This window comes from Meleagris gallopavo, chromosome 4, assembly GCF_905368555.1.
Source record: "Meleagris gallopavo chromosome 4, MGAL_WU_HG_1.1, whole genome shotgun sequence".
In the NCBI taxonomy this organism is placed as follows: Eukaryota; Metazoa; Chordata; class Aves; order Galliformes; family Phasianidae; genus Meleagris; species Meleagris gallopavo.
Genome location: NC_139407.1, coordinates 31,600,282 through 31,613,298, shown reverse-complemented (window position 1 = coordinate 31,613,298; position 13,017 = coordinate 31,600,282). Strand labels below are relative to the sequence as shown.

Below are 13,017 nucleotides of genomic sequence, written 5' to 3'. Positions count from 1 at the left end.
GGCTTCTTGAGAATCTGCTGGCAAGGAACGGTGCACTGTGATGGTCTTCCCTTCTGTTGTTGTATGGGAGAGTCAGACTTGGCTTTCGTTCTAATTATAAGCTAGGTGTTACTAGCGGCTTAAAAGATTAAGGACTTTTGATTAATTCTTGAACCAGAGGCTTTAGCAGCTGGTAAGGAATACCTCACCTGCCATCTCTGTCCTAGGTCATGCTCTCTGTGTGGTCAGACAGATAGCACTGCTTACGGGCAGTCAAGGTTGGCATTTTTTTGCTGCTTTTGCAAAATATCGTCTGTGCACAATGAGACTGAGGCAGTTGAGTGTGGATTTTCATCTAGATGGCTTTTAGTTTGGGCTGTTGGCCATGCTGTTGATTAACTCATTCACAAGTGAGTATTCCCTGGTGTCTAGAAGAGTTGAGTTCAAACTCTAGCTTTTCTGGAAGGATGTAAATGTCATCTCCTTTTTGTTAATGTTTTGTGGTAGGCTCAACCTATGGAAGATACTTACAGAAAAAGTATGGTTGCCTAAGTCTCCCGCCCATTAGAAACCATTCTGTGATTTTATTTTTTCCACCATCCCATGTAGGATATTATGGTGCAGAGCCATAAACAGATCTGCTACCTTGCTTCTAGTTCCAAACTGAAAGGGAAATACTAGAAGTGCATGCAGTTCAGTGATCAAGTCACTTCTGAAGTAATGCTGTGGGAGAAACTATAAGGATATACTTGTTGCTTGTTTTTTCACTTCTCTGCAACTCATAATGGTCATTTGAGTGCAAGTTGGGTAGAACAGAATGGTTGTACGATCCAAATTTATCTTGCATGGTAGCTTGTCTTTTAGTGACCCAATTCTGTTGTGTAGGGAACTCTGGTGTTCCTTGGGAGATTCTTTTTCATGTTTTGCTTGCTGATCCATTTGGAACATCTTAAATGAGAGTTTCTGCAGTGTAATTGCAGCCTGAAGCAAATTCTCTCCTGTTAGCCCAGGATGTCAGCCCAGAACTGGCCTATTATTTAAAGCTTGATAGTCAACTGCCTTATTTCTCCAACACTAAAAAGTTGTTTGTTGTCTTCATATCCTATGGGGTGGTAGAAATTGTATAGTACAGTAAAGTCCACTGTAAACTCATTACTTCTGAATTCAATAAAACCCTGTAGCATGGGCGTAATTCTATACCTTTTCAAATGCTGGAACTCAAACCACTTTGTAAGATTTCTTACTCATTCATGAATACAAAGGAGAACATTTCGTATTTTGAATAAAAGTATTTTACAATTTTGTGTTGTAAATGTCTACATTCAGTTGCTTGCTATCTGGATCTTTGTGATTTATTATCTTGTCTGCTCGTTTGTCTAAAGAGGGATATGTGTGAAGTAAATTTATCTAAGCAATTCCATCATTTAAAGCTAGAGAAAGTGCTTCTGTCACACTGCAGCTCTATAATTGCCCTCTAGAGAAGTACATAAACAGGAAATTTCATTTTGCTTTTTCAACACAGCTAGTGTTACAGTGAGCTTTTGTATTGTCTCTGTTCTTTTTGGGACACAAACTGAAAATACAAATGATGAGAATAATCCTTTAGTCATTACTGGCTCTTCTGAATGATGCTAGGAGTAAGATTTTTGACCACATTTAAAATTAGCACTTTTCTCAAACTGACCATATTCTGACTTGATGTCCACATGGGAATCCCAGCCCTACTCTGGACATAGCTGGTCTGTAGCTGCATGTGCTGCCATAGGCTGAACCAGCCTCATCAGTGGTCTGGGGGAAAGCCAGATGCCATAGAGTTGTCCAGATCCAACCTAGTACGATGAGTATGGCTTTCCTCCCAAGTTTTCCTCAGTGTGATAACTGCATGTATGTCACTCCATATTAAGGAAGATTTGAGAGAAATTACTTCTGTTTTTCTTGAGAAAGAGGGAAGAGTAAGGTCCAGCTTATTCTGTAGATGCTTAAAAACATAGTTGACAAATAATACAAACCGATTAAAACTATCGCCCTCCATGATCCCTAGTTTGTTTGGAGGCATGTTTGGTCACTTACTAACTTGGTAGGTGGACTCGAGGTTTCCTGACCTTTAGTTTTTTCATCTCCCTCCTCAGAACCCTGGCAGGAATTTTGATGCTTGTCCCATTCCTGCTCCTGTGTTTATTACCATTTCTAATCATCTCTGTTCAACTTACTGGCTACCTTACATGCACAGAAGTAGCTGAAGTTTTAATCTAGCAATTTTTCCTCCTAGCTGCCTAGTTTCAGTCTTCAGAAGAGGAAGTTTCTGTTCTCTCTTCTCTGTTGATCCCCTTTGAAGAAATTCTGTGTGTGAATGTTGTCTGACAGTAATGAATGTTCCAGAGTATGAACTTCTACAAGCTGGCATGAAAAACTTCCTTAAGTTTATGTTCTGATTGCATTCCCCATGAATGCTTCAGTAGTCTTATTTGTAGATCCAGTTGGCTTTCTGTTCTGACATGCTGGTAGAAGGTGTATTTGTTTTGTCTTGATTATATTTTTTTCTTTGGCACTTTACCTGAGTCTTTGTTGTTTCTATTTGATAGACCAGAGTTTGTTCTTTATCATCTGTACTGGATACATCTCTAACTTCTTGAAGAGTATTGTCTTAATAGCCTTCCTTCCCGTGTTCTTTCTCCTTTGTTTCTGACGTCTGTTTTTTTCTTAAGAAGAATAAACTCATTCCAGTCCTCCGGCATGGGAACCTGAAACAAATTTGTGTTTTGTTCTAAATGTTTAACTCATTTAACAGTTAGGCCTGCTGGGAGATGCTAGGAATTTATCCATTGTGCTTGCCCTAATGTATCTCACAGGATCTGTTGTGTAGAACACAACACGCAGGTAGCATTAAATTTGCTAAGCTGCATCCTGGAAGATCTCTGACGAGCTTAAGCTTAGTAGAGGCTGTGAGAGCTGCCTGAGAGCTGGAGGGAATAACCTGAGCTATTAACCTGAAGTGCTGCAAGTATCTACTTCTCTTCTTAGGCAGCTTGAGCTGATCTAATGTGCTTTAGGCTTGCATTTAGTTTAGACTGAAGTAACTGCTTAGAGGAAAGTTCAGCATGCTGTGAGTACGTGGTGCATCTGTACAGTCACAGTCTCATATTTGGTAAAGTGTTCGTATGGATAAGGGGGGCTGCTTCCAACACTATTTTTGTTGCTTCTTTTTTGGTTTTCTTTTCCAGAAGGAATCGAAGGTTGACTTATGTTTCAAAACTGTTTGAAAGTCTCCTTGTTACAGGAGACCAGTGCAAAAGATGGTCATGGACATCCTTGGTTACTTCATAAGGGTGTGGCAGGAATTACTGGTGGTAACTCATGTGTGAGACAAGGGTGGTTCTTGAAGGAAATAGGAAGACCGCGTGGCTGGTTAAGCACTTGAGAATTTGGACATTATCTAGTCCAACCAATCAATCCATCCCCACCGTACCCACTAATTATGTCCCTCAGTGCCATATCTCCATGTTTCTTAAACACTTTCAGGGACAGTGACTCCCCTGGGCAGCATGTTCCAATGAATGTGTCACCACTCTTTAGGAAAAATGTATTCTCCAAATATCCAACCTGAACTTCCCCTGACACAACTTGAGGCCATTCCTTCTTGTCACTGTTACCTGGAAGAAGAGATTGACTGTTATCTTGCTCTAGTTTCCTTTCAGGAGGATGTAGAGAGTGATAAGGTCTCCCCTGAGCCTCTTCCAGACTGAACAAGCCCAGTTCCCTCAGCTGCTCACCATGTCTTGTGCTCCAGACTCTTAAAAACTTTGTTGCTCTTCTCTGGACACACTCGGCCTCAGTGTCGTTCTTGTAGTGAGGAGCCCAAAACTGAGCGTGGTACTTGAGGTGTGACCTCACCAGTGCTGAGTGCAGGGCTATGATCATTTCCTTTGTCAGGAAACAACAGTTGAAGACAAGGGTGGGTGCCTTTGAACTTCCTGATGAACTGAATCTCCAAGCTTTGTGAAAACAAAAAGAAAAAAAAAAAAAAGTTAAAACCTAGTGGTTTTTGAGGGGTAGGTTTTTTGGTTTTTTTTATGTGTGGTGAAATGGTATTTTTGGAGCTCTTAAATGATGTAATGCTGAAGTAGAAAGTTCTCTACTGTAATAAAACACAACAACACTTCTTCTCTTGAAGTGCTACAAATGTCTTCATTCTGCAAACAGAAATGTTTTCCATGTTATTGGCAGTTGTTACAGTTGGAGACCCCACCTGGAATACTGCATCCGTTTCTGAAGCCCCCAGCACAAGTAGGACATGGAGTTGTTGGAGCAGGTCTGGAAGAGGGCCTTGAAGATGATCAGAAGGCTGGAGCGTCTCCCTTTTGAGGACAGGCTGAGGGATCTGGGGCTCTTCAGTCTGGAGAAGAGAAGGCTCAAGGAAAACCTTATTCTAGGACCTGAAGGGGCCTACAAGAAAGTTGGGAAGGACTTTTATGAGGGCATGTAGTGACAAGACAAATAGAAATGGTTTTAAACTAGAAGAGTGTAGATTTCGACTAGATACTAGGAGGAAATTCTTAACTGTGAGAGTGGTGAGACACTAGAACAGGTTGCCCAAAGAGGTACTTAATGCCCCCTACCTAGAAGCATTCAAGGCCAGACTAGATGTGGCTTTGAGCAACCTGGTCTAGATGTAGAGGGATTGGAACTAGATGATCTTAAGGGTCCCTTCCAACCCTTTTTATGATTAGTGTATGGTTCTGCTAACTGGTTGTACTTAGGTTTTTGTCAGGCTTTGGTAGTTTGTGTGGGAGAATTCTACCTGTTGGTTTTTTATCTCAAATCTTGTGGCTAGTGACAGATGGCCTCTTGCTGTTACAATAGCTGCTCCACCTCTTTCCAACATCAATTACGAGAAGTTACATACAATTTAGGGAAACTAGTCCTGGGGCTATTGGTGAGGATGACCATTAAGATAAAGGCCATGGAGGGGAGCAGGGGTGAGGAAAATGTGCATGCTTAATATGTTTCCTAGGCTACTTTCTGATTTTTGTGTGCTTTTTTTTTTTCCAAGAGGGAGAAAGGGGGTGAAATACTGATAATGCTACAAAGGTGCCACACCCTAGTGCTACAGCAAGAATTATGGAGTGTGCTGGGAAAAGAGATCACCTTTGGATCCTTTTTGCTCAATACAGTACAGTTCAACTGAGTCATGTTGACTACATGCCTGCTTCTATCCCATCACAGCTCAAAGCAAAAATTATATTTGCTTAAAATGTTACTGCAAATCAACTGGAAGTAAGTTCAAATTATTCTGCAGTTGGCCAGGTAATACAGTGTAGTACATAACTGGTAGCTCACTAATGTGTGTTGACTGCCATCCTTTCTCCCTAGCCTCTGTTTCTTTTAGGATCGCCTTGTAACAGTGCATGGTAAAGATAAGCAGTCTTTGAAAGATTAGCTGGCATGTTCAAATGTAGGACTCTCAAAGTTACTTGATACAGGGTTGGCTTGGCTGTTTCTTTCAAAGACCACTGGAATTGTTCATGCAGATAAATAGAAATGTGTATTTAAATGCTAGGCAAAAGCTTTTGAGTATACTTCTGATAATTTTACCACAATCATGTCAGTGTTTTAAGCGTGGCTGACAGAGGGTTTCTGCCTCCTTTCCTGGCTAGAGATGTTGGAAATTCTGTTTTACCTTTTCAAGAGCATTAGGATTTGCACTGATCTTGCTGGTGGCAGATACAATTTGAGCTAAGACATCTTTGAAGTCGTAATTGGTGGCTAATTTTATTTCAAGACTTTTTTTTTTTCTCTAAAAGCCACATCTTGCTGATTGCTGTAGAAATGTCATGGATGGCTGAAAATCTTTAACGTATTCTTAAATTCTAATGCAAAGGCTTGGGGTTGCTAAACCCTTCCCAAGGGTTTGTCCTGGGAAAGTTTTTGAATATATGGACTAAAACACTGACTATAATGAATGAGGACTGGTGCATGCAAAGCCAAACCCTTCTAAGAGGCAATCACAGTTGTTGCAAAGTGTTTCTGTGGACTGTGTCAGTTTGCATGTCCTATGGACTTCTTGCATAAAAAAATCATGTGGATTTCTAGACTCTTGTACTCTGCAAGAGCTAACACCTGTTAGATGAACTTTGGATTGAATACTTTAAAGCTGTAACTATCATTTAGTTTTTCTAAGAATCATCCAGTGTGGAGGGAGAAATTTTTCATTTGTTACCAAGTCACAAATGCATATGGCTTGAACCTGTCTTGTAACACTTCTTCTTACAACTTACCTCTTCTATAATGGGTTCAAAAATACTTTTGAAGGAATTGAGCACTGAGCCTGGTAAATTATTTGCTTTGAGACTGTAGCTCTATGTCTAAAATGTTCCTGTTGATCAGTTGACTGTGAGACAATGGGCTGGTCTGAGCCTGGGTTGCAGCCAAACTGGCTTGTTCTGTGTGCCATCCTGCAGGGAAGCCAGCTGTTTGGAGAGGCACCCTATTAACAGAAGGTAAAAAAAGCCACCTTTTGTGTCTGCTTTTGTCTCTGAGAACATACAAAGCTCAGAGACTATACTCTGTGGCCCAGCAATTAAAACTGCAGCATGAGTTGAGATGAGCTTGTGTGATGTGATTTATTTTTGCCCCGTGTCTTCAAGCTACTAGCCGTGTGCTGGAAGATTGTCTGTATAATTAGAAACTGACTGCATAAGGATGAGCTCTCATCCATGTGAATCAGTAACAAACTCTCCTCTTTCTAGTACCCTTATACTGGTGGGTTTTTTTCCCTGCCATGGAAGACTTGCATCTTTCCAAATTCCACAAGTAATGCCACACAAAAGAGGACTTAATGGTTACAGAAATAGGAGGTGTAGAGGGATTTTTGGAGATCATCTAGTTCAGCCCCTCGGCTGCAGCAGGTACCCTGCAATAGATTGCACAAGGAAGTGTCCCAGTGGATTTTGAATATCTCTAGAGAAGGAAACTTCAAAACCTCTCTACTCCAACAGGGTAGCTTGTTCCAATACTCTGTAACCCTCAAAGCTATGATTTTTTTTTTTCTCACATTCAGATGGAATTTCTTGTGTTCCCATTTATGCCTCCTTGTCCTGTCAATGTGCACCACTGAAAAGAGCCTGGCCCCATCCGTCTGCCTTTTAGGTATTTATAGTCATTGATAAGATCCCCCCCTCATCCTTCTCCAAGCTGAACAGCCCCAGGTCTGTCAGCCTTTCTTTATTTATAAGAGCCATGCTCCAGGCCCCAGGCCCCTCTCTGGCCCTCCACTGACCTCTTTCTGGAAGTCCCCTATATTTCTTGAACTGGAAAGCCCAACACTGAACAGGGTACTCAAGATGTGGTCTCACCAGGGCAGAGTAGAGAAGACCGATTACTTCCCTTGATCTGCTGGCCATACTTTTTTTTTTTATTATTTAATGCATCCCAGTACCTCATTGGCCTTCTCATGGCTGTTCCACTGCGTACTTAGAATTTTACAACACTGCAGGAGCTGCTAATTTTTGTTAAGCCTTGTAGCAGGAAAGCAGTTAAGGATTTTGATTCTGTCTAACTCTTATCCGCATGTGCTTTTAAAGTGGACTTCAATCTGTCCTGCCTTTTTTGTTGTTAATCTCCATCCTTCCTCTCATAAGAATAGCTTTCCATTGCTTTAATTCTTTTGGCAGCCCTCTTTCTGTCTGATCTGGGTGTAGTTCTGTAGTTCATCTGTGACAGAATTTTATGTTCCATTGCTGTGCATGGTATACCACTTTGACTTTCAGAAGATATTTTGTAGTACTTACTAGGTTTGCATTTTCCATTTTTGATGGTTGAAAGTTCTGGCTTCAAGCCATTTCTGCATTGTCTGTGGGATGGTTAAGCATTTCTCATTTTCTGCTGAATGATCATTCAGCATTTGTTATGAATTCTTGTTGAACCAACAAGTATTCGATCTTATGCTTCATCACATTGAATACTATTGTATTTATTTGATTTCTTAAGTTACATTCTGATATTTTTTTCAGTATCCATGTACTGTGCATGCTGATTTTGCTTACTGACCCATGAGAGAGGGTGGATTAATGACTGCAGCAACAGACCCTGCAGCAGGCCTTTAACTGTCCACTGGGTCTAGCTCTTCTCCCTTGGAGTGAGCAAGTGAGAGGTGATGTATGCCCATTTGGCTAAGAGCTGATGCTCCTGCATCCCTTGCAAATATCAGAGTACTGTTTCACTGAGGTCCCACACCTTTCCCAGACACACTCAACTGATCTTGCTGACTTATCTTTGCTCAGCTGCGTTACAAGAGTTGGTTTATCACTGCCAAGCTTCTCTTGTGGTGCACTGACCAGAGTCATTAGGCTCATGCCACGTGGCAGTATCTGTGCTTAGCAGATCTGATTCAGAGAAATTGAGACTCTTTCCACCTAAGACTTTTCTCCACAAATGAGGGAGGTGCCCAAACTGTTTGTAGTTATGCAGACAGCCTGAGAAACTCAGCTGTCACCAGCAGTGTTTGATCCTGTCTCCCCACCCAAATGCAGTGTAAGCCTGGTTCCCTGAGCCAGCCTTTTTGTTTTTAGCAACCCAAATCAGGGTCTGGCCTACCCAGTTTTTAGCAAGCAGGAAGGGTGGAACATCCTGAGATCACTTGCTCAGCGCAAAGAGATTTTCCATGCATTTACTGCAGCTCTGTTATAGCTAAGCATTCTGTGTTGTATTTATGTAAATATGTGAAAGTACTGGCACCAGGGTGACACGAGTCTTTCTATTTTATAAGAATACCTTAAAATGCTGTATTATGGCTAATAAAAATTCTGAAGCACAGTGACTCAAAGTTTGCAGTAGAAAATTATTTGCTGTAGAAAGATAGTCTGCCCTGTCATGGGGAGCAGTCTGTCTTATAGTGCTCAGTGTTACAAAGTACCTTAAGCATGATCTGTGCATTGCTCTGTTTCCTGCAGGGGATGAGACTCAGGCTTACCAGAAATGTCTTTCATGGTTGTTGGTAGTCTTCTCTGCTGGGACACTTTGGTCTTCAAGAATAAGTCCTCTCTGATGAGCTGTGAGATACCAGAGATGGAACTGAGTTGTGCATGCATTTGTATGCAGCCCTGTGTTCTTACAAGTGGCAGAAGTGGCAGTGTTCTTACAACGGTCCATCTCCTCTGCAGGATGGTCAAGAGTGAGAAAATGCACCATGATCTCTTTGCTCTGTATTTCCTGAAACTGGTATTTATCTAGTGGCACTGTGACATTCTTCTTGGTGTGGCAGGAAGGGTTCTGGATCCATGAGGCTGCAGGGTCCACTGGTCTTGTATTGCACGTCCAGCAGTTCAAGCGATATACTTCTATTTGTTGCTCTGAGCCTCAAATTTACCTGACATCAACTTCTAGATGCTAAAACTGGTTGTGGGAATGACACCAATTTCTTATATTTTTCTCTACTTTCCTGAATTTAAATGCCTGCTATTCATGGCAAACATAATGAATAAATGTTCCAAGGTCTGCTTTACCATATCTCTAGATTCTGATCTGCTCTATTCTCTGCCATCACCTTTACTTTCTTTTTCTAGAAACCTGAGCTGTGCTCAAGATCATGACCCCTTCTATTTATTTCAGTGTCTTTTTTTCATACAGACTCGTGGTAACACATGGATACTTTGTCATGACAGGCACGTTCTTGATTTCATCCTTCCCAGTAGGAATAAGTTAATTACATTTGTTTTCTAGTAGAAAAATTATGGTAAGCAGAAAACAATATCTTTTTAAGTCCATTTTTATTCAGTAGAGATGAACTTAAATCCAGAAACAAATTATAAGGAGAGATTTTTTTCTTAATCCCTCTGCTCTCCTTTTCCACTCTTGTTACTTTGCCTTTAACAAACCTTGTGTTTTAGTCTTCCAAGCATGTGCATCACCTTGTGTACCTCAATTGCCCTCTTACAGTTATGGGCAGCAATCTTCAGCTAGTGGGCGTTAACAAAATGATGACGACTTGAATCAGCTGTAGACTGATGCCTGCATATCTGTTTCTAATTCTGCACTAATTTCTACCTGGACAACTCATTACAAGGATGATTGTTTTTGCTTTTCTACTGTTACAGATTTGCCCAAGGAGAGGCCAAACACTATAGCAATAGGCATGTATACGTCTCAATCTCTTTTAAAGAAGCAAATGGGAACAGTCATGGCAAACGCAATGGGGAAAAGCTTCCCCTAACAGCCCTTGTGACAATTACGATGACACATTAGTATAGTAAGATCTTGTTAATGGCTTAGTGTTTAAGACAATTCTTCAGCTTTCTGCAAGTCGGGGCAGTTCATGATAATGTGTGTTTCTCAATTAGGGAAGAGATTGACAAGGCAGAAGGAGTCTCCAACCAGAAAATTACTTCATGATAATGCAGAGGAATTTTTTTTTAAATGCTTTAAGTGTGAGATTGAGTAAATGCAGCTTGACTCAGTCCTAGGTGAATCTATACAATTTGTTTTTAAAAGAGCAGGAAGTAAAACAAGATTTGGGGAAAAAAAAAAGTTGAGTCATCGGTCTTAAAATAAATAAATAAAAAATTATGTGCCCCTGTCTTTGGATCTCTCCCCCATTTGCTTTTAATATGTGTGAGTTGAGTTTTGTTGGTAGCATAGCAATATACAGGTATAACTGAGGATTTCTAAAAACCCATTTGTTCAGTTTGCTTGTTCAGTAATCTCTGCTGTAAGCAATCTGCAGCTTGCATACAGTCTATTTAGACTGTTCACTGTTGAACAGGGCATATCCAGTAGCTTGTGCTGATACCACTGTAGCTGAGCGGCCTAATCCTGCTAGTATTATTACTGACCAATCAAAAAAATGCTAAGAGCAGTTATATCTAATGAACACCTTTCCAAAGGTTGATACAGGATTTAGCTTTGGTCGTGGCTTTCTTCTCTCCTTTGTGCAAAGAATGAGATTGAAGTTGTGGGATGTTAGGTCTTTTTTTGAGTGATGCTAAGGATACCTGAGCATTTATGAAACAGAGTACTGAGACCTTTCTGGGAAATTCAGCTCTCTGTGAACCACATAGGAAACTTTGGTGCTTATGGAAGGTATTTCCACATGAGAGCTGAAGCTGTGAACCTGTTCCGGGTGTCAGCTGCATATTTACTCCTTCAAGAATTTTAATCCTCAGTAGCAGAGTTAGGTTTAAGTAATACATATGCTTTACTGTCATAGAGTCTCTGTTTAGAGACCTTTTAAGAAAAAAAAAATCTAGCTTTGTGTAACGTTTCTTCCAGCTTCTGTTCCTGAGTTACTGTGATTGAGCGTTACTTTGATTCTCGTGTTCAGAGTTTGGCTTTTTTGGAGACCTGACATGAGCAAGATGGTCTGGTTTGACTGGTCTGTGGCCAGGGTAAGGCTAGAGAAGGCTGTAGTGTTGGACCTTGACTTCTTGAAGAGAGAACTGGGGTCCAAACAAAAGTAGTGGAATCTTTGTAAATGCAGGTATCTTCTCAGGAGTTTTGTGTCCTAATATGAATTTAGGACTGTTGTGAATGAAATGGTCTGTGTTTTCTTGGCAGGTGATTACTACCTCACTTATTTCTTTTTTCCTTACTATTTATGAATACAATGAGTAGAAGAGATTCCTATGAGATGTAACTTGGCTTCACCAAAAATCATTATCATTTTCCTCTCTTTATTTTAATTTGTTTTTCTATCTTTAGCCTTTGTATATCATGGCAGCTCAGATCTTTTAAGAAACCCTTTGTAAGACATTTTGTTTAAGTCAGACCTGCCTTTTTCACTGACTTGCTCAGCAATTGATGTAGGTTTTCAAAGCAGAACTTGGATTCACAAATTCTATTATGATTCTACCCCATATTACATGTTGATGGGAATACTTGTTATTTTTATTACTTAGTTGCTTGTACTAATTTAGCTCTTTGTGGATCTTAACTATGCTGTCAAAAGTGTTTGGATTTGTTGGGTTTTTTTTGTGGATTTTTTTTAGGAAGTGGTAATGAGTGAGAGGCTGCATACCATCAGCAAGTCTAGTTTTTTCATCCTTTATCAGGTTGAATGTTGTCTGTTCTCAAGAGCTATCTTCTTGCTGTTAGCTTTTCATTCTACTCTCTTCTACTGATAATTTTTTTCTAAGACAAATCATCTAGTTGGTTCTAACATGCCTCTATCTGAATTTTTTTCTAAGACAAATCATCTAGTTGGTTCTGACATGCCTCTATCTGGCTGTGTTTGTGCAATTTATGTGCCTAAATGTATAACCTTTTCCATTCTTTCACCTGTTCTGGGATACGCTTATTTGTTCCCCAGTGTTAGTTTTTTCTTTATATATACCCTTGAGATTTCTGAAGGCTGTTTTATTTGACAAACAGAATGATGTCTTGAAATATGTATGTCTCCAGAGAACATGCAGTTCTTTTTAGGTTCTCCCTTGGATGCTTTGATTTTTCTGTATGCATATGGTTCCGGTCTTTAAAATTGAACATGGCAGTATCTGGTCTTCTTGCTTTGGTCTCCCTGTAGAAGTGTTGACTTAAATGCTGGTACTGTTCAGGTACATGGTAGGACTATTATGAAGCAACTCTTGATTCAGACCCGACTGGTACATAAAATTGCTTTCCACCTTGTGAGTTTCCTCACAGCATGCAGAAATCTAGTATTACCTGACTGCTCAGAGTAAGGATTTTAGATTTTTATTTGAAAGTAATTGAAATAATTGTTCTCTGGCATTTTCCTTGTCTTCCTGCCACCACATTTCCTTTAGGCCACCTATGTAGCTGTGTTTATGTCCTTGTTTAAGGTAAAGTATTCTGGGCCTGTGATACCACTATTTTCTCAGATAATTCTGTTAAACATGGGAAGCATTGCTTTGGCTTTCTGTCTCTGCATCCTGTTCACAATGGACTTTCTTTTTTAACTTCTCTTTATTTTTTGTTGTCAACATGATGTATTCTTTACTTGAGGATGCAGTGTCTACTGTAGCGTTCAGCACAGTGTATCCTCTGTGCATCAAAATGCTTTCTGCTAGTCAATTTGTAATGCTTGTATGC

At 40.2% G+C, this 13,017-nt stretch overlaps 1 protein-coding gene across 7 annotated transcripts in view; it reads left to right on the top strand.

Moving 5' to 3' along the window:
• TMPRSS11E (transmembrane serine protease 11E) overlaps window positions 1–13,017 on the top strand; it is a 44,177-nt gene that overhangs the window by 10,923 nt on the left and 20,237 nt on the right. The gene's annotated exons all lie outside the window — the stretch shown is intronic.